This window comes from Mesoplodon densirostris, chromosome 6 (assembly GCF_025265405.1).
Source record: "Mesoplodon densirostris isolate mMesDen1 chromosome 6, mMesDen1 primary haplotype, whole genome shotgun sequence".
In the NCBI taxonomy this organism is placed as follows: Eukaryota; Metazoa; Chordata; class Mammalia; order Artiodactyla; family Ziphiidae; genus Mesoplodon; species Mesoplodon densirostris.
In genome coordinates, this window is record NC_082666.1 from 105,100,327 (window position 1) to 105,119,053 (window position 18,727).

Below are 18,727 nucleotides of genomic sequence, written 5' to 3' on the forward strand. Positions count from 1 at the left end.
TAATTCCAACAGTTTGCCATAAGATGGCAGTAGGCACATGAGGTGTTGGACAAACAACAAAAGAAATTGGCAGGTGAGTATGTATTCGAGTTAATTGTGCAGAGCTGATAGCTCTATTAACTATTTGTAAAGCTTGAAATCCTCTGGAGTCATAGATCGTGAAGTAGAAGGATCTGAGTCACCTTTAAGAATATCAAATAAAGGCTCTAACTGAGCAGTAGTAAGTTCTAAGGAAGGCCTTAGACAATTAATATCTCCAAGTAATTTTTGAAAATCATTTAATGTTTTTAAATTATCAACTCGAATTTGCAGTTTTTGAGGCCTAATGGTAGAGTTATCAATATATTTTCCCAAATAGAAAAATGGAGATTGTCTTTGAATTTTTTCTGAGGCAATGACCAAGCCAAATGATTGTAAGGATTGTTGTAAAAATTGAGAAGCAGTCTCTAATCAAGAAATATTATCAGTGGCTAAAAGTATATCATCCATATAATGTATGAGATATGACGCTGGAGACCTTTTTCTCACAGGAGTTAAGGCCTGAGACACATATATTTGGCATAATGTAGGACTATTTGCCATGCCGTGAGACAATACTTTCCATTGAAATCTCCTCATGGGTTCCTTAAAATTTAAGGAAGGCAAGCTAAAAGCAAAATGTTTTCTATCTTCAGGAAACAAAGGAATAGTGAAAAAACAATCTTTAAATCTATAACTAAAAGATGATAATTGTGTGGTATGGCTGTTGGAGAGGGTAGGCCTAGTTGAAGAGCTCCCATTATTAGCATAGTTTTATTAACAGCTCTTAGACCCTGTAATAACCTATATTTTCCAGACTTTTTCTTGATAATAAAAATAGGAGTATTCCAAGGACTATTGGAAATTTCTAAATGCCCTAATTGTTCCAGTACTAATTGTTCTGCAGCTTCTAATTTCTCCTTTGTGAGGGGCCATTGGTGCACCCATACAGGGTCATCAATCAGCCAAGTAATTGGATCAGCAGTGAGTGGAGGAGAATCCAAGGCCCCTAAGAAAAACCCAAACCTTGTCTATCACTTTTTATTTTCACATCAATAGGATAGACAGTTCCTTTTTGATTTGTTCCCAGCCCTTTTGTGGGAAGAAATCCTTGATCCAACACCATATTAGAGACTTGAGAATTTGGACTATAAAGTAATACTCCCATTTCTTTTAATATATCTTGGCCCAAGAGGTTTAAAGGCAGCCCAGGCAAAACATAAGGCTGGAAGTATCCTGAATGGCCCTCACTATCTTGCCATAATAATAACTGACCACTTTGCATAGGAGAAGAACTCTGTCCTATTCCTTGAAGTTCTGTAATAATAGGACTAACGGGCCAATGTTTAGGCCAGTGCATCTGCGTCATAACAGAGACATCAGCTCCAGTGTCTAACAAACCTGAAAAAACCTTTCCATTCATGGTTCATTTCATTTCTGGACGTTCTTTCCCTATCTTCTGAATCCAGTAGGCAGCACTAGATGATCCAAAAGCCTTTGTTTCTCTCTTTTGATGCTGTAAAATTTGTCCATGAGGTACAGAGGGCAAAAGTAGCAATTGTGCAATTTTATCACCAGGAGAAATCATTATTATATTTTTAATAGTTTGTGCCATGATTTTTATTTCTCCTTCGTAGTCAGAGTCTATGAGTCCTGGCATAATAGTTAAACCCTTCACGGCGACACTACTTCTTCCCAATAATAGTCCAATCAAACCCTTGGGTAAAGGTCCATAGACGCCCATAGAGAGGGCCTGAGGACCCATTGCAAGAGTTAATACATATCGGGCGGAGGTACTGAGGTCCAGTCCTGTGCTTCCTGCTGTTGCTCTGGAGAGCAAAGATATTGTATGTTTTTGGTTTTGGTTAATGTCTGATTGATAGTTTGAGGAGGATACACAGACGTTGCCCCTATTATTTGTTGGGGCCGGGGAAGGCCCCGGGAGGAGTTTCCCGACAGTGGTGTCCCATCCCTGTGGGCCACTGAGCGACAATCTCATGCCCAACGTTTTCTCCTATTGCATTTAGGGCATAAACCAGGGATTTTCTGACCATCTGGAGGTTTTTGAGTAGGGAAGGAAGGAGCAGGGTTACAATGAAAAGATCCACATTCTCCAGCAAAATGACCTGCCTTTCCGCATTGAAAACTAGTCTTTGTTCTCTTTTGATTGTTTTTAAACCCCACTTTAGTTAATGCTGCAGCCATAGCAGCACCCTGTATATAAGCAGGCCCAATGTCTGCACAAAGGCGAATATAATCCTCCAGTGTTCCCCGTTTTCTCCAAGGTCGAATCGCAGCCTGACATGCATTATTAGCGTTTTCAAAAGCAAGTTGCTTAACTACAATTGTACCAGTGAGTCCATCCACAATGAGTCTCCCCACCGCCTGTAACAATCTATCTACAAAATCAGCATATGGTTCATCAGGTCCCTGTCTCATTTTTGAAAGATCCTCAGTTTTGTGTGTAGAAGGTAATTTCCTCCAGCCTTGTAATGCCAAATGATTTATTTGAGGATAAGCAACAAAGGTATAAGTTAATTGATCTTGTAAAGAAATATATGGTCCTTCCCCAATCAGCATATGATAATCCACTGGAATATCATGGGTAGCCTTCTTTCCAGCTTGTTCAGCAGCCCGTTCACAAAAATCAAACTTCCATATTAAATAATCTCCACCATTTAAACAAGCTCGTGCAATAGACTTCCAATCAGCGGGGGCAAGAGCTTCTCCTGCAATAGTGTCAACCACAGCAGTAGTAAAAGGAGCAGTGGGCCCATATTGAGCACAAGCAGATTTCAAATCTTTCAAAACTTTAAAAGGAAGAGCCTGATGCTCCCTAATAGCCTGTTGAGGATTATTAGGATCAGGTCTTTCTATGACAGGACAACAGAAAATAGGATCTTCTCCTCGTTTTATTGCTGCTTATACAGCACGTTGCAAGAGACTGAGCATTTTTACAGATGTAGATTTTTGAGGAAGACAGTCCTTACTATTAGAAAATCATCCTCAGGATGATTCTCTCTGTTTTTTTTTCTCTCTCTTTTATGTTTAAAAGCCTCATCGGTTAAGTCAAAATGTTCCTCTTCATATGAAATATTTAAATTAATTAGCTCTTTCGGCTTAGGAAGTGGCGACACAGTAGCTGATAATACAGTCTTGTCTGCTGTCAGAGGCTTATGTTTTTCTGACTTTACATTCAAATCAACACTATCGTGAGAAGACCCTAAACATATTTTTATCAGATTCCACAAACTAAATGCAACAACAGCAGTATGAGTAGGCCCTCGAGACTCATAATAATTTTTTAAATCTTCTCCAACTTTCTGCCAGATTTCTGTGTCACAGAGCCGCCATCAGGAAACCAGGGAGATACATCATGGATATGCTGCAAAAATTCAGTCAACTGTGAGGTAGAAACTTTATTACCCCGAGCTATAAGCATGGAAAGTAAAACCTGAGCAAATAATTCACGCTCCTTTGAGCCATTTTGCCCCATCTTATTTTACTTCTGACTGTTGCCTTATGCCTCTATTAGTTTCACTTTTACTCGTGGCCACACATATTTTGCATAAGGGTTCTCTTATCTGCACTTTATTTTCCTTTTAATTGCCTTCACGCTTCAGGTCCCTGTTCGGGCGCCACTTGCCATGGACCAGCCTCAGAAAGAGGATTTCACCGCCCAGGGTCAGAAGGGATGGGGTAAGGAACTGAAGTAGCACCAACGAATGGGGTCCAAAGGACCAAGACAACTGATGGTTGCAAGGTAAGTTTTATTATGCTACAGGTGCAGATTATATAGATTAGAAAAGGGAAGGTTGCCAGACGGTGGTTTACATTATCTAATGACTGTCTCGGCTCAAGGTTAACTTCCCTGGGAGAAAACCCATAAACCCAGAATCATCCAAAGTAACCTGCATGTGCAGGGGGGAGACAGCTTTGCTTGTCTCATTTTACTTTCTTTCTGATTTCTGGGCCCTGGTGATTTATCTCCCATGGAATGGAACAAGGAGGGGAACAAGTAGGGACAGTCCCTTCGAGCAGCAGCGGCATGCCTGGCATGTCCGAAGGTGCTCTCAAGGCTGACTGCTTCCCACACATATGTTGGCTTGTTTAAGCCTCAAGCCCTCGATCCTTTGTTGAAATACAATAATTTCATTCCTATGGTTTTCAATACCAAAAACTCAACCTCCAGGAGGGTTAAAGTCTAATTTGTACTCCAAACCAAGTAGCAGTGCAGTTCGCTACTACTGAGGCTGAATCCATAAAGACTTCAAGACCACGACCAGAAGACAAGTTATTACATATAATACCCTAGAAGGCCTGAAACATAATTATCATATACATAGCTGGTCCTTCAGAGCTTTTTACCTATAACATGTTTTTTGATGAAAGTTATTTAATGTACTGGAGATAACTGTGAATTACTGATCAAATATTTGAATACTTATACTTACCTGGAATTTCATTTCTGCTGAAAGAAAAAGGAAGAACAGGACTCACATAAAAAAAACCAAACTTTAGAAATGAAAGTAAACATCTTATCACACACTATCACTTTTGGAAGCAGCATAGAGGGGCAGTCAACAGTAAAACACTGGTGAAATAGGACAAAACTGCAGGCCAAAAATCCATTATTTTTATCATCAGTGACAGTACCACAACTGTGCCCTTCATAATTAATAAGCACTCCTAAGAATCTTCATTTGGCACCAGATGATGTGTTTAAGAGAAACACTCTGGGAGGTTTTGAATCAGACTTGGTTTTTTGTTAGCCAAGTTACAGGAGGATTTTTAAAGTGGGGGGAAGGGAGGAAGAAAACGGACCAGAAAAAGAATTGAAGCCATCATCTACAAACCAACAAAGCACTGAGAGTTCCAAACGTTATGTCAGACACTAAAATGACTGATACAGGCTCAAGTGGTTTATAAAACCTATAAAAAGACTACACCAGCAAAGTCCCCATTTATCTGTAGAGTTCAGAAACTAAAACAAGGAATATTTCAGCTTAACACCTGATCTCAAGAGAATCATATACACTTCACATGAATAAAAATACCTGAAACCAAACATTTTTAAAAGCTCCAATACCCAAAATAGAACGAAAAAAATTAATTCAGAAGACTCAATCCATCCATGATAATCACAAAACGGCTGGGCAATCTCTATCTCCCTTCCACACTAACCATCCATCCCCTGGAAGACCAAGGGAGATCAGACCTTCCAGACTTACCTTCCAGACCTTCCAGACACCTGGCTGTGGCAAAATTCGATGGAATCTCCTTGTGGAACAGCAGTTTCCCATCTCTTGTGTCTCTCCCTGTCATGATCATGCAGGAAGCAAGCCTGGCTGTGCTATTTGTTATCATTGTGCGTCACCCATCTGCAACATGATATTGAAAAAGTAGTTCCCTTTCCCCCAGAAGGTTGAGGCTCAGCTACAGGGGTAATTCTCCTGGGCACACAGTCATTATTTAGGCTGACTCAGTGACTTCAACAGGCTTAATCATGTGATCAGGTTTGTTGCCAGCTGCATAATGCTCCCACATCTGTAGATAGAGCCGCTCTAGTTCCATCGTGTATTGTTTGGTGTTGAACAGAGGGCTAGATGTTCTCTGCTTCCAGACTTTGCCACGAATTTTCTTCAGGTATTCTACATCAGTTCCCAGTTTCACAGCTATCTCTTCATATTCTTGCCTATTTTTAGCAATCAGCTCAAGACAGCCTAAACAAGTGAGCTGGGAAGCTGCAACTCGGGAAGCAAGAGTCTCTCCTGGCATAGTCACCATGGGGGTCCCTGCCCAAAGGACGTCCATCCCTGTGGTGTGTCCATTACAGAGTGGAGTGTCCAAGCAGACATCAGCCAGCTGGCCTCTCCGAACATGTTCCTCTTTAGGAACAACAGGGGAAAAAATGATACGGTTCGGGGGAAGGCCCATATTTTGTGCATACTGTTGAATATTAGCTTCTCCTGCTGCTGGAAAATGCAACAGCCACAGTACACTATTGGGAACACGCTTCAGAATATTTGCCCACATCTGCAAAGTAGATGGGTCAATTTTGTATAACTGATTAAAGTTACAGTACACAATGGCATCTTCTGGTAACCCGTACTGAGAACGTGTGGCTACAATAATGGTACGGGGAACCTCCTCTCCAGTGGCAGCCTTATTGTTGATCAGGGTAGTTGCCAGCCCATTGCTAATACTGAATCCATTCATTGTAATCTGAATTTGTCCTCTGTTAATCATTTCAATAACCGCTTCTGCAACAGTATTCATAGGAATGACAGGCATATTAAGAGTTGTATTACTGCTGTCTGCGTTGTCTTCTCCATTAGGACATTTCATCTTGACTATTTGCACATCTGATAGACTATCAAGAAATGCTTGGAGGTCGATGCCATTCAGCACAATCCGATTGTCATAAATGTGCCCATTGGACTTAAAATCGATGACGGCTTTTTTCTTCAGGTGAGGGAACATATTAGCATGATCACCAATAAAGAAAGTATGGGGCATATAAGCCAGTTTCTCAGAATACTGCTCAGCAACTTCAGCAGGTGAAGTTTCCTGATCAGTGATGATATAATCCATGAAAAGTGTGCCACTAGTCCCAGGGTACCCCAGCCACATTGCCTGAATAGGAGCTGGCCTGAGAGCAAAGAGTTCATTTCGAGCACCCCTGGTATAACCATTCATATTTACAAGGATGTGTATACCATCTTGATGGATGCGATCAGCTGCTTTCTCATTGTTTGGAATCTGAGAAAGATCAATGAAATGACTGGATTCTGCCATCACCTTCGCTCGGAAGTTTGTGCCATCATGTGGACTCAGGGCATAACAGAATATCTCAAATTTATCAGGATTGTGCATGCCTGGAATAGACTGCATAAGATGAGAAGTAGGATGATTCCCAAAGTCAGAACCCACGTATCCTACACGCAGTCAACCATCACTGAGCTTCAAGTCTTTTGGATGTTCAAACGGTGGTTTATGAAGGACACTTATATTAGCCAAGCAGAGGTTCCCATGCCTCTCAGCAATAGCCTTCCTGAAGCCATGAGAAAGAGGATAGAGCATACTATGATGAGGCTGCACAGAAGGCAACCTATTCCTCTCCAACTGGTCAGCCACAATGCTGACCAACTTCTTCATTCGCTCATCATAGTCTGTCCAATCACAGACAACCTGCAGACAATGAGCCAAATTACAATAAGCGTCAGGAAAGTCAGGTTGAAGCTTCAGAACAGTGCGATAAGACACAATTGCTTCTGGAATATTCCCTGAATCGTGGTGAATGGAAGCCAGATTGCTGTGGGCATCCGCAAATGCAGGGCAGATCTGAACGGCACGAGTATAACACTGCAAGGCTCCCTGAACATCCTGCATCTCCCGTAGGGTGTTTCCCATATTGCAGTAGGCATCAGCAAAGGTAGGACTGATTCGAATAGCCTCCTTATAATGCATCAGAGCTTCGTGCAGTTTTCCCTGCTGCTTCAATACACTTGCTAAATTTGAATGGGCATCAGCAAAGTCTGGGCAGAGCTCTAATGCTTTACGATACAAGCGAACTGCCTCTTCACTGTTTCCCTGTTCTCCTTTGATATTGGCTAGGTTATTCAGAGAGTCTGCATGGGTGGGACACAGCCGCAGAGCTGTATGATAACAATCTTCTGCTTCAGCAACACTGCCCTTCTCTTTGAGAGAGTTTCCTAGGTTGCAGTAAGCATCAGGGAAATGTGGTTGCAATACAGTAGCTCGCCTGTAGGTGTCTATTGCCAGATCCATCAGGCCTTGCTCATAGTATACACAAGCCAGGTTGCCATGTACCACTGCATGATTTGGACTCAAGCTTAGGGCACGAAGGTAAGCTGCCACAGCTCTGTCAAAAATCCATGCCTCATTGAAGACATTTCGTAAATTGATATAAGCATCCAGAAAATTGGGGTCAAGGGTGACAGCCTTTTCAAAGTGATGAATTGCAAGCCAAATCTCCCCTTGTGCATTGAAAACACAGCAAAGATTACTCCAAGCTACTGCAAAGTTCGGTTGCATCTCAATTGCTTTCAAATAACATGCCTTAGCTTCTTCTAAGCCACCCAGGGCTTTGAGCAGGTTCCCCAGGTCACTGCGAACACAGTACAAATAAGGATTGTACTGAAGAGCAGAGACGTAAGCTTGTATTGCCCCTTCCATGTCGCCTGCTGCTACCAATGTGGCTGCCAGGTTAATATGACCATCGATGAAATCTGGTTTGAGACGCAATGCATGCCGGTAATGCTCAGTTGCTTCCTGCAACTGCCCTCTTTCCTTGTACACATTCCCCAAATTCGAATAGGCTTCTGCCAGAAGAGGGTTCTGTTTAATTGCCAGAGTACTAAAGTGGGCAAATCTGTCCAGCCTTCGACACTGGAAGTGTATAGATGAAAGTAATAAAAGTACACCAGTATTGCCTGGCTCTTGTCTCCAGAGCTGCATGCAGTGTCTCTCAGCTGTCTCAAAATCTCCTGCCTTATATTCTCGATGTGCCAACTCAGCTAACCCTTGGAAGGAAAGCATACGTTTCGTTGGTTCTGTGCTGTCGGCCACATTGCCCATGGAAGACACCATCTGGAGCTTCTGGAGAGAGTGAAAAAAGGGGGTAATTGAGTCCCGCTGCCGCCACTACTGGCAAGAATGTTTCTAGAGGTAGCAAACATGAGCCCAGCAGCCGTACCACTGCTTTGGCAGGCTTAAGCAGCGGCAACAGTTACAGGCACTGAACCTTAGGAACTCTGGTTGGCCATCTACCTCTCATGCTCTTGAAATCTTAATTCTTAACCCTGCCCTCTTCCACCATTCTTCTCCTAATCACGGAATAAAAATTACCTATCCATTTGCCTTAGAAGAAATCAAAAGTCAGTAGTCCAAACACTTTCTAAAATATTGTTTTCTGTCCAGTTGGAAATGAAATACATGATTGACTTTTCTTCATCATTCATATAGTCAACTTGGAAAACACTAGGGCCATGAATTTCAATACAGTAAGATGAGAAAAATTTAAATTGGCCTTCCCAAACCACTAATAAGTAACCGATGTTGTATATAATGCTAAAATCTTAGAGACTGAGTTTGATATTTTAAAAGTTCTGAAAACATTAGCTAATTTCTCCTCATCAAATTTCTCATGACTCAAACCTGAGTATTACTTTTTAAAAGATAAATTTATTTATTTTTATTTATTTATTTTTATTTTGGCTGCATTGGGTCTTCAGTGCTGCGTGCAGGCTTTCTCTAGTTGTGGCAAGTGGGGGCTACTCTTTGTTGTGGTGCCGGGGCTTCTCATCACAGTAGGTTCTATTGTTGTTCCACAACTCTATGGGTTCCTTTTTAGGTCCTACGAAGAACCTTAGAAATTAGTTCATGTAATTATAGGGTTTTGCAAAATTGTCAAAAGTGAGATATTTTAACTTCCATCAGGTAAGACCAGCGTCTATTTCTTTGCCAATTTTCCTTCTATCATAGTCCGCTATGTTGGATCATATTGGATTGGTCACAGGCTTTTTTGAAATCTGGCTAAGGAGATGTTTTAAGTGAGGCTATTATGTGACTTTCAGACACCACCATATGTAATTGACTATATAATATCCCATTACAGGAATAACTTCCAGTACTCTTACTGACTACTCTACTGACTTAACTAGCACAAGACACAGAAGCGTAAGGACAAAAACCACCTTACAATATAGCCATATCTTGCACTTCACAGCTCTCAAAGCATGTGCATTTGAAGAAGAAAAAAAGAACTGAAAAGTATAAAACCAGAAGTTATTCTGTGGAAAATTATTTCAATCATCAGGCATGTGAAAGATAAGTCAAAGATTCAGTTTTCTTCAATGCTTAGCCAAAACGGAAATTTCCTTCTGTCAAGAATATACTCCAGGGCTTCCCTGGTGGTGCAGTGGTTGAGAGTCTGCCTGTTGATGCAGGGGACACGGGTTCATGCCTCGGTCCGGGAAGGTCCCAAATGCCACGTAGTGGCTAGGCCTGTGACCCATGGCCACTGATCCTGCATGTCCGGAGCCTGTGCCCCTCAACGGGGAGAGGCCACAAGAGTGAGAGGCCAGCATACTGCAAAAACAAAAAAACAAAAAAACAATATACTCCAGGGGCTACCCTGATGGCACAGTGGTTAGGAAGCCACCTGCCAATGCAGGGGACACGGGTTCGAGCCCTGGTCTGGGAAGATCCCACATGCCATGGAGCAACTAAGACCGTGTGCCACAACTATGGAGCCTGCGCTCTAGAGCCCGTGAGCCACAACTACTGAGCCTGCGAGCCACAACTACTGAAGCTTGCGTGCCTAGAGCCCGTGCTCTGCAACAAGAGAAGCCACTGCAATAAGAAGCCTGCACACCGCAACAAAGAGTATCCCCCAGTCGCTGCAACTAGAGAAAGCCTGCACACAGCAACGAAGACACAACACAGTCAAAAATAAATAAATAAATAAATAAATAAAAGAATATACCTCATCAATAATATGTGTAATGGAATGGTGTGAATGAGTATTTTATCAGAATTCCTGTAATGCACAATCCTATAGCAGTACTGAAATCAGTAATGCATTTATAATAGTAAATATTTATGAGGAAGTAATCCATAGAGGTTTTCTCAAAGTTAACAATGAAAATTAATGTGACATTATCAATAATAAATTGTGATGCTGAAATAAACTTTTCTAAACTATTAATAACTAAAAGCAAACTCTAATCAACCATGTTAAAAGAAATCTATGTCTATAAACTACAAAGTTTATTTCTTAAAATTTTATTTCTAAAACACATAAACTGTCATATGAGGAGGCAGTTAAAGAATATATAGCTACAAGAGTGGGGAAAGAGTTTTATAGAGACACATCTGGCAGTAGTTAATTTTCAAATGTCATTTTTCTAGATTTTGTGACACCTATAGTATTGATATTTGAAAGCATTTAAAAAATTGTAATTTGAAGATTTGCTACTTCCAGGTAGAGTAAAATATTTTGAAGCAAAACAACATTTCCACTGAGAAAAATTAAAAGAGCCAAATAAAATAGTCAGCATTCAATCAAAAAGTTCTAGACATACCAAGAGATAGAATCATATGACTAAAATTCTAAGAAAGGAACAGATAATACAAAAATATTTATATAAGATATTGTGTATCTTTATCAGGAAAAGTCTTTATCAAGAAAAGACTTTAAAATCATCAGAATTAATATTATATTTTATTTATTTGTATATTTTATTTATATATTTATATAAAGGACTTAAAGATAAAGCCCTAGTTAAGGCAGTGACAAAAGCAGTAGCGGTGGGAGTGAAAAGAAATGGTTATATTCAAGGATATTTTGTCAGTAAAAGTCCAAGATCAAATGTCTGACTGCATACATGGGATGGATAGACGGAGTGGGAAAAATCAAAGTTAACTATAAAGGTTCTAGTGAAGATGGGGTTGCCAACACCCAACCCAAGGGGTTGCGATCATCCCCAGGGTCTAGGAGACTCAAAGGGAAGGTCATGGTCGAGGAAAAGTTAATTGCTGGGAAAATAAGACTCCCAGTCTCTCCATCTCCTTATACTAGTTTTTTTTTTTTAACATCTTTATTGGAGTATAATTGCTTTACAATGGTGTGTTAGTTTATGCTTTATAACAAAGTAAATCAGTTATACATATACATATGTCCCCATATCTCTTCCCTCTTGGATCTCCCTCCCTCCCACCCTCCCTATCTCACCTCTGTAGGTGGTCACAAAGCACAGAGCTGATCTCCCTGTGCTATGCGGCTGCTTCCCACTAGCTATCTATTCCTTACACCAGTTTTGTTTTTCCGCTCATATACGTAGCAGCATTTCATTCAAGGGGAAAGCCATTGATCTGACTGGTCAAATTAAACACCATAGTTCAAGGCACATTTACAGTGGTTAGTTCCTCCACAATTTAGAAAGTAACATTCACAATTTCCCTCTTCCTACACCGTGGAACACATTGGCCATTCCTCCAAAGTTTCCACTCCATAGAGTGGACCAGAGATGACATTAGCCCAGAACTGAGAGCTTGGCATGAGATGGTGTCAACCCCTCCTAGAGCTCTGGCATAAGTTATGACCCAACCCAGCTCCACAGAGAGCTCTGCATGGAATCTTGTCTCAGCCATAATAATGTGATTCTGTTTTTCATTTGGTTGTCTTCTTTGCTTAACTTTCCCTGGCCACTCTGACAAACAAAATTTCAGGCATTCCTGGGCCACTCACTAACTTTATTCCGTCTAATGTTATCCAGATTCCCAAGAAAATTACTAACAATAAAGGGGGAAATTTGGAACATGGTGAGTTTTAGGTGCCTGCAAATACAGGTAACTGAATCCAGTTAAGTAGCAAATTATTTGGATCTCAAATATGCCAGTAGAAGAGCAGACTAAGCTCAATTTAATGTACTCTTACTGGAGACACATGTAAATTCTGGGTCAATTTTGGAAAAGTTAAAAGCACATAGCTGAGATTAAAAGAAAGAAAGGAACACCTGCATGTTTCAGAAAGTAACAGAGAAATTAAATCCAGAGAAATAAGGGCAGACTGATGTGTATGGGTTCTGTTCCTTAGTATAGGCCTTATGTAAATAGGGGCTGGAGCTAGAAATCTAACATTACCTTGAGGCAGGGAATTTAGACTCAGGATGGAACAATATTGAGAAGTTAGTACAGATATCCTACAGAAATTTCATGAGGAACTGCTTAGTCCACTAAGAGGGCCAAGGGAGGTGGTGAGGAAGATTGATATCTCTTGAAAACCTTCAGGTACAGAAAACATCAACACCTCTGAAAAGTAGGCCTGTCCTTCCCAGAGTTGTGATGGCCAGGTTGTCACTAACCTCTAAGGCCCTGTAGGAATCAGAAACTGCAAGGAGAGTAATTCAAAGAAAAACAGAAGCAGGATGGGTGTGGCAATAAATCCTAGGACCCTATCAGAAACAAAATTAAAACCACTCTAGAGGGAAATTTTAACAAACCAGAGCAGAGAGTATCCTAACCAGAATAGAATAATAATTCTGAGGAAGTTACTTTACTTATTTAAGTAATATTCAATGCATTTCCATGGCCAGGCCCTTTTGAAGAATTCTAAAACATATACAAACAATTCATTTACATCTTATATATCCCACCATCCAGAGCAAAATTCACTTAAGAACTGTACTGGTGGAAATTGGGCGGCACTATGGAGAAAATAAAACGGTGTTTGCCATAAAATACATGAAGGTAAGAAAGATAATGTCTAAAATTTTAATTATCCTGTGGTTTACTGAAATCTTTTGGAAACCCAAAATAGAAACCTAGGAGGAAATGAAGATTTAAATATTTAGAGATTTATCAACTCATCTATAAAAGGTTTATTAATCTCTTCTTTTAATAACATTCCTGAGAGGTATAAATGTGTCCAGTGATAGGTTTGAATAAGCCTGAGAGAATTTCAATTGTTTACTATTCTTGGTCAGCTCTTAAGACCTTTCAGGAGCATCTTGATTTTCATGGCCTCATCCAACAAAAAGCAGGATATTTTACAGAAAGTCCTGGTCCACTTTTTGGCTTGCTTTTGTGTTTATGTTTTTGGTTTTTTCACATTGGGCGGTACATTAGGCTACCTATTGCATACTCCCTCATTCATGCATGCATTTATTCCAACAATATTTACTGACTTGAGACATTTAATTAACACTCAATAAATGATGTTTAGATGAATGAATGCACTTTTTATCAAAGTAAGTGTAAGTACTGAGAAAAATTACAGAATGTATGATCCCAGCCCCACAAAAGCTTATAACTGTGTTGAGGATATAACAGATGCTGATGAAATAACTAATATATCATATTGGAGAGTTTCTAAGTTCAAAAATGAGTTTTTATAGATAATCAGAGCATAAGGAGGACAAAGAAGGGACAGTTCATTATGGGTTGAATCTATCAATAAATGTACATTTCAGATGAGATTTGAGATTGACCTCAAAGAAGAGGACTTAGATATATGAACAGAGAACAAAAAAGGCACGGTGATAGCATGTGCATAGATAGTGTGGCCGATATTTATGTTCTTCATTAAAGATAGTCAGAGATAACCCAAATGTAACTGTTTCCATGGGTCCATTCTCAGTATCCAAACAAAACGGCAAATCCTATCTTAGTAAAACTAATGAAAAACACAGTCTTTAACAAAGAGATTGTGAAGGAAAGGGGGAGAGAAAGGCTTGCATCCCACACCACACAACAAAACTTATTGAATTATTTGTTTAATTTTCTCCCTCTGAAAATTTCCTCTCCCCCTCTCTGTACGTCTCTCTTCTCCCACATCTGGCCACACTCTACCAGCCATCTTTCTAGATCTTTCCAGAACTCTCCATCCTAGTTTCATTAGGCCACAATTTAAACATCTCACAGGTCTCCAGGATGCATCCCCAACACTTATTCCTCAAAGACAAACAAAGGACACTTCTCAGGATCACGTTTCTTCGAAGGAAGAGGTCATGAGGAGTGATTATAAATAATATAAGGTGGAGAGCAGTGACTTAAAATACCATTTTTCAGCTTAGAATGTGAATACAGGGAACTTTGGGAAACTAGAAAATCTAGAAAGGACTCATTGATAATTATTTATTTTCAATGAATAAAATAAAATGTAATAATACGGCTAAACTCTGACAGATTCACTTTTTCAAAAGTTGCTTTCACACACCTTCACTATTGGGATGTTTGATAAACACACCTTTCCTTCTTTACTTTCTTCTTTCTTTGCAGATACTGGCACCAAACTTTCAAACAATAAGAACCTTCCCATAAGTCCCTTGCCAGGAAAGATTAAGGTATAACAATCCAAACAAATTTTTGAAGAAGATAAATGGTTGAAAGCATAAGAAAAGAGCTGGGTTTCTCTTATTCAGCAGTCACATAATGAGTAATGTGGGAATTGGTTTAAAAAGTCTCTCTGCATGAGGGGCTAAGGTTAAGATTAGAACTTCTGAGGCCAGAAGAGCAAAATGACTACAACAATCCACATATTTTCAAGAGCCGCCCTTTGGATGTGAGGGATTGATTTTTCCCACTACTTTTTCAGCAACCCAACTGGTGTCTTTATTAAATGTCATAAGAGAATACAGTGTGGCCAAGAAGGCTTAGATTTCCTTAGCCCCAAGTCAGATATTCTCCAGTGACTGTCCACTCTAATTAAAAAGAGAGATTTACAAAAGGAAACTGGATACAACTGAGTGTACCTTAATTTCAACCCTTTACCTGAGTTATTTGTTTTGCTTTCAATTCTCCGCTGAAGTGCCTACATTAATATATATTTAAGAACATTTCCTTAAGTTGAAGTATTCATTCAGTATATTCATTTACTATAATTTAGAAAAGCCAAATGATTTAGGCAAATTCATTTCTATATTGCCACAGCAGTGTATTGTGAACTAAATGACACCTGGCAGTTCTCTACTCAGATACTAACTAAATTAGAAAGCAGAACAAGGATACCTACCCATTCAGGGAAGGAAAGGTCACTTAGCCTCTGTAGCTGTCTTAGGTCTCTTATCATCACAGTAACAAATTGAACACTAAAAACCATATGATCATCTCAAGAGATGCAGAAAAAGCTTTTGAAAAATATTCAATATCCATTCATGGTAAAAACTCTCCAGAAAGTGGGCATAGAGGGAACATACCTCAACATAATAAAGGCCATATATGAAAAGCCCATAGCTAACATACTCAGTGGTGAAAAGCTGAAAGCATTTCCCCTAAGATCCAGAACAAGACAAGGATGCCCACTCTCACCACTTTTATTGAAGGTAGTTTTGGAAGTCCTAGCCACAGCAATCAGACAAGAAAAAGTAAATAAATAAAAGGACTCCAAAATGGAAAGGAAAAAGTAAAACTGTCACTGTTTGCAGATGGCATGATACATAGAAAATCTGGAAGACACCATCAAAAAATTATTAGAGCTCAAAAATGAACTTGGTAAATTTGCAGGATACAAAATTTATATATAGAAATCTATTGTATTTCTATACACTAACAGTGAACTATCAGAAAGAGAAATTAAGGAAACAATCCCATTTACAATCATGTAAAAAAGAATAAATCTGCCTAAGGAGGTAAAAGACCTGTACCCAGGGAACTATACGACACTGATACAAGAAATTAAAGATGACACAAACAGCTGGAAAGATATACCATGGTCACGGATTGGAAGAATTAATATTGTTAAAATGACCATCATATCCAAGGAAATCTACGGATTCAATGCAGTCTGTATCAACATATCAAGGGCATTTTCCACAGACCTAGAACAAATAATTTTAAACTTTGTATGGAAACACAAAAGATCCTGAATAGTTAAAACAGTCTTGAGAAAGAAGAACACAACTGGAGGAATCATGCTCCCTGGCTTCAGACTGTGCTACAAACCTACAGTAATCAAAAGAGTATGGTACTGGCACAAAACATCGATTACTGGAACAGAATAGAGAGCCCAGAAAGAAACCCATGCACTTATGGTCAATGAATCTATGACAAAGGAGGCAAGAATATGCAATGGAGAAATGTCTGGGCTTCCTTAGGGACGGTTTCATCAATTAATTTGTTTTCTTAAATGGACCATACTTTTCCATGTCTTTGTATACCTTGTGATTTTTTTGGTTGAAAATTTGTCTTTCAAATATTATAATGTGGTATCTATGGAAATCAGATTCTCCCACTTTCCCAGGGTTTTCTGGGCTTTTGATTGTTGAAGGCTGTAGTAGTCTGTTTGTTTAGGGACCTTTCCAAACTATTTTTGCAATGACTGTTTTCCTTATTGTATGTACGCACTGAAGTCTCTGTTCCTTTAGTTCATGTTTAGCTAATGTTTTGACAGAGATTTCCTTGAATTCCTGCACCTAAAACAAACAAAAACAAATATACACAAGCACATCCACATGCACACTCAAAACCACACACCTCTGCCCATTGTGCAGATTGCTGGATCACTCCTTCAACATTTAGCTGACCTGCATTGAGTTCAGGGCTCAGCCCATGGTCAAAGCTTAGAGACTCCTCTGGTGTTTTCAGAACATGCATCTTATCTTGGGTATGCATGTGGCTTTCTTAATTTCTCTGGACACATGTGTACTTTTTGTAGGTTCTAATTTCCCAAAGAATCTCCCCCAACTTTGGCTCCTGCATCTTCTGTGGTCTATTGTATTTCAATGCACAGTCTTCTGCCCCAGCCATCTGTGCTTTGTTAGTTCACCTTGCACTTTTTTTGAGCAATGACCGCTGCTTTTCCAGACTGTGTTCCAAGTTAGCTAAGGCAGAGATAAGCATCTTGTGTCAGTCCTTCAGGTAGCTCCCAGACAGGTTAGAACAGATACACATAATAATCTGACAGTACGGTCTCTTCTGCTCCCTCCTGAAGCAGGATTGAGGGTCCCATACTAGGAATGGTCTGCTGCTACTTTAAGACTATCACTGCATTAAGACTCCACCACTTTAAGAACATCACTACACTAACAGTGGATGGGGCAAGGGCAAGTAAAAATGCCACAAAGCTTTCCTGCCATTTTCAAATTGCCTCTTCCCTGGTTCAGTATGTGTTTGGTTGCTATAAATCTTTGGCTGATTTCAGGACTAAGAGAAACTCAAAGAACCCCACAGCAAGAAACAGTACAATCAAACTCTCAGAAGCCAAAAGACACAGAAAGAATCTTTTCTCCCAAAGGAGAAAGAAAAAAGAAATTTGTTACAAAGCAGGGATCCTCAGAAAGATTAGAGCTAATTTCCTATATGAAACCACGGAAGCAAGAGGCCAGACATATTTAAAGTGCTGAAAGAAAAAGACTGTCCACCAAGAATTCTACATTTGCCCAAACTGGTTTCAAAACTTAGGGAGAAATTAACACATTCCCAGATGAACAAAGGCTGAGGGCGTTTGTTTGACAACTTCCTACCACTGCCCTAGGAGAAATGCTAAATTGAACCTTCAGGTTGAAATGAAAGGACACTAGACAGCAACTCGAAGCTGTATAAAATAGAAATCTCCAGTAAAGATAAATACATGGGCAAATACTAAAGCCAGTATTGTGTTATTGGCTTGTAACTCTACTTTTTATTTCTTACATGATTGAAAAAACAAATGCATAAAATAATCATAAATCCATGTTATTGGGCTCACAAAGTATAAAGGTGTAATTTGTGACAACAATAATGTAAAGAGGAGGAATGGAACTGTAGAGGAACAGAGTTTCTGTGTGCTACTGAAGTTGGTTTCAATTGAAATTATATTGTTTTAACTTTAGAATGGTAAATGTAATCTTCTTGAGAACCACAAAGAAAATATCAATAGACTATATGCAAAAAGAAATGAAAAGGGAATCAAGAGTTCACCACAAGAAAATCGGCTAAGCACAGAAGTCAGTAATGGAGTAAATGAGGGGCAAAAAATGCATAAGACATACAGAAAACAAGCAGGAAACAGACAGAATTAAGTTCTTCCTCATCAGTAATTTTTGAAAAAGTAAGTGGATTAAGCTCTCCAATAAAAAGATAAACATTGGCAGAATGGACTTTAAAAACAACCATAATCCAAGTATATGCTGTCCGCAAAAAACTCACTTGATTTCAAAAGACACAAGTTGCTTGAAAGTTAAAGCATAGAATAAAATATCCCATG

The 18,727-nt window shown here is 39.5% G+C and overlaps 1 pseudogene; it reads right to left on the reverse strand.

The window, feature by feature from the left end:
* Window positions 1-5,490: 5,490 nt before the first annotated feature.
* Window positions 5,491-8,631, reverse strand: LOC132492641 (UDP-N-acetylglucosamine--peptide N-acetylglucosaminyltransferase 110 kDa subunit-like; annotated as a pseudogene).
* Between the last annotated feature and the right edge of the window lie 10,096 nt (window positions 8,632-18,727).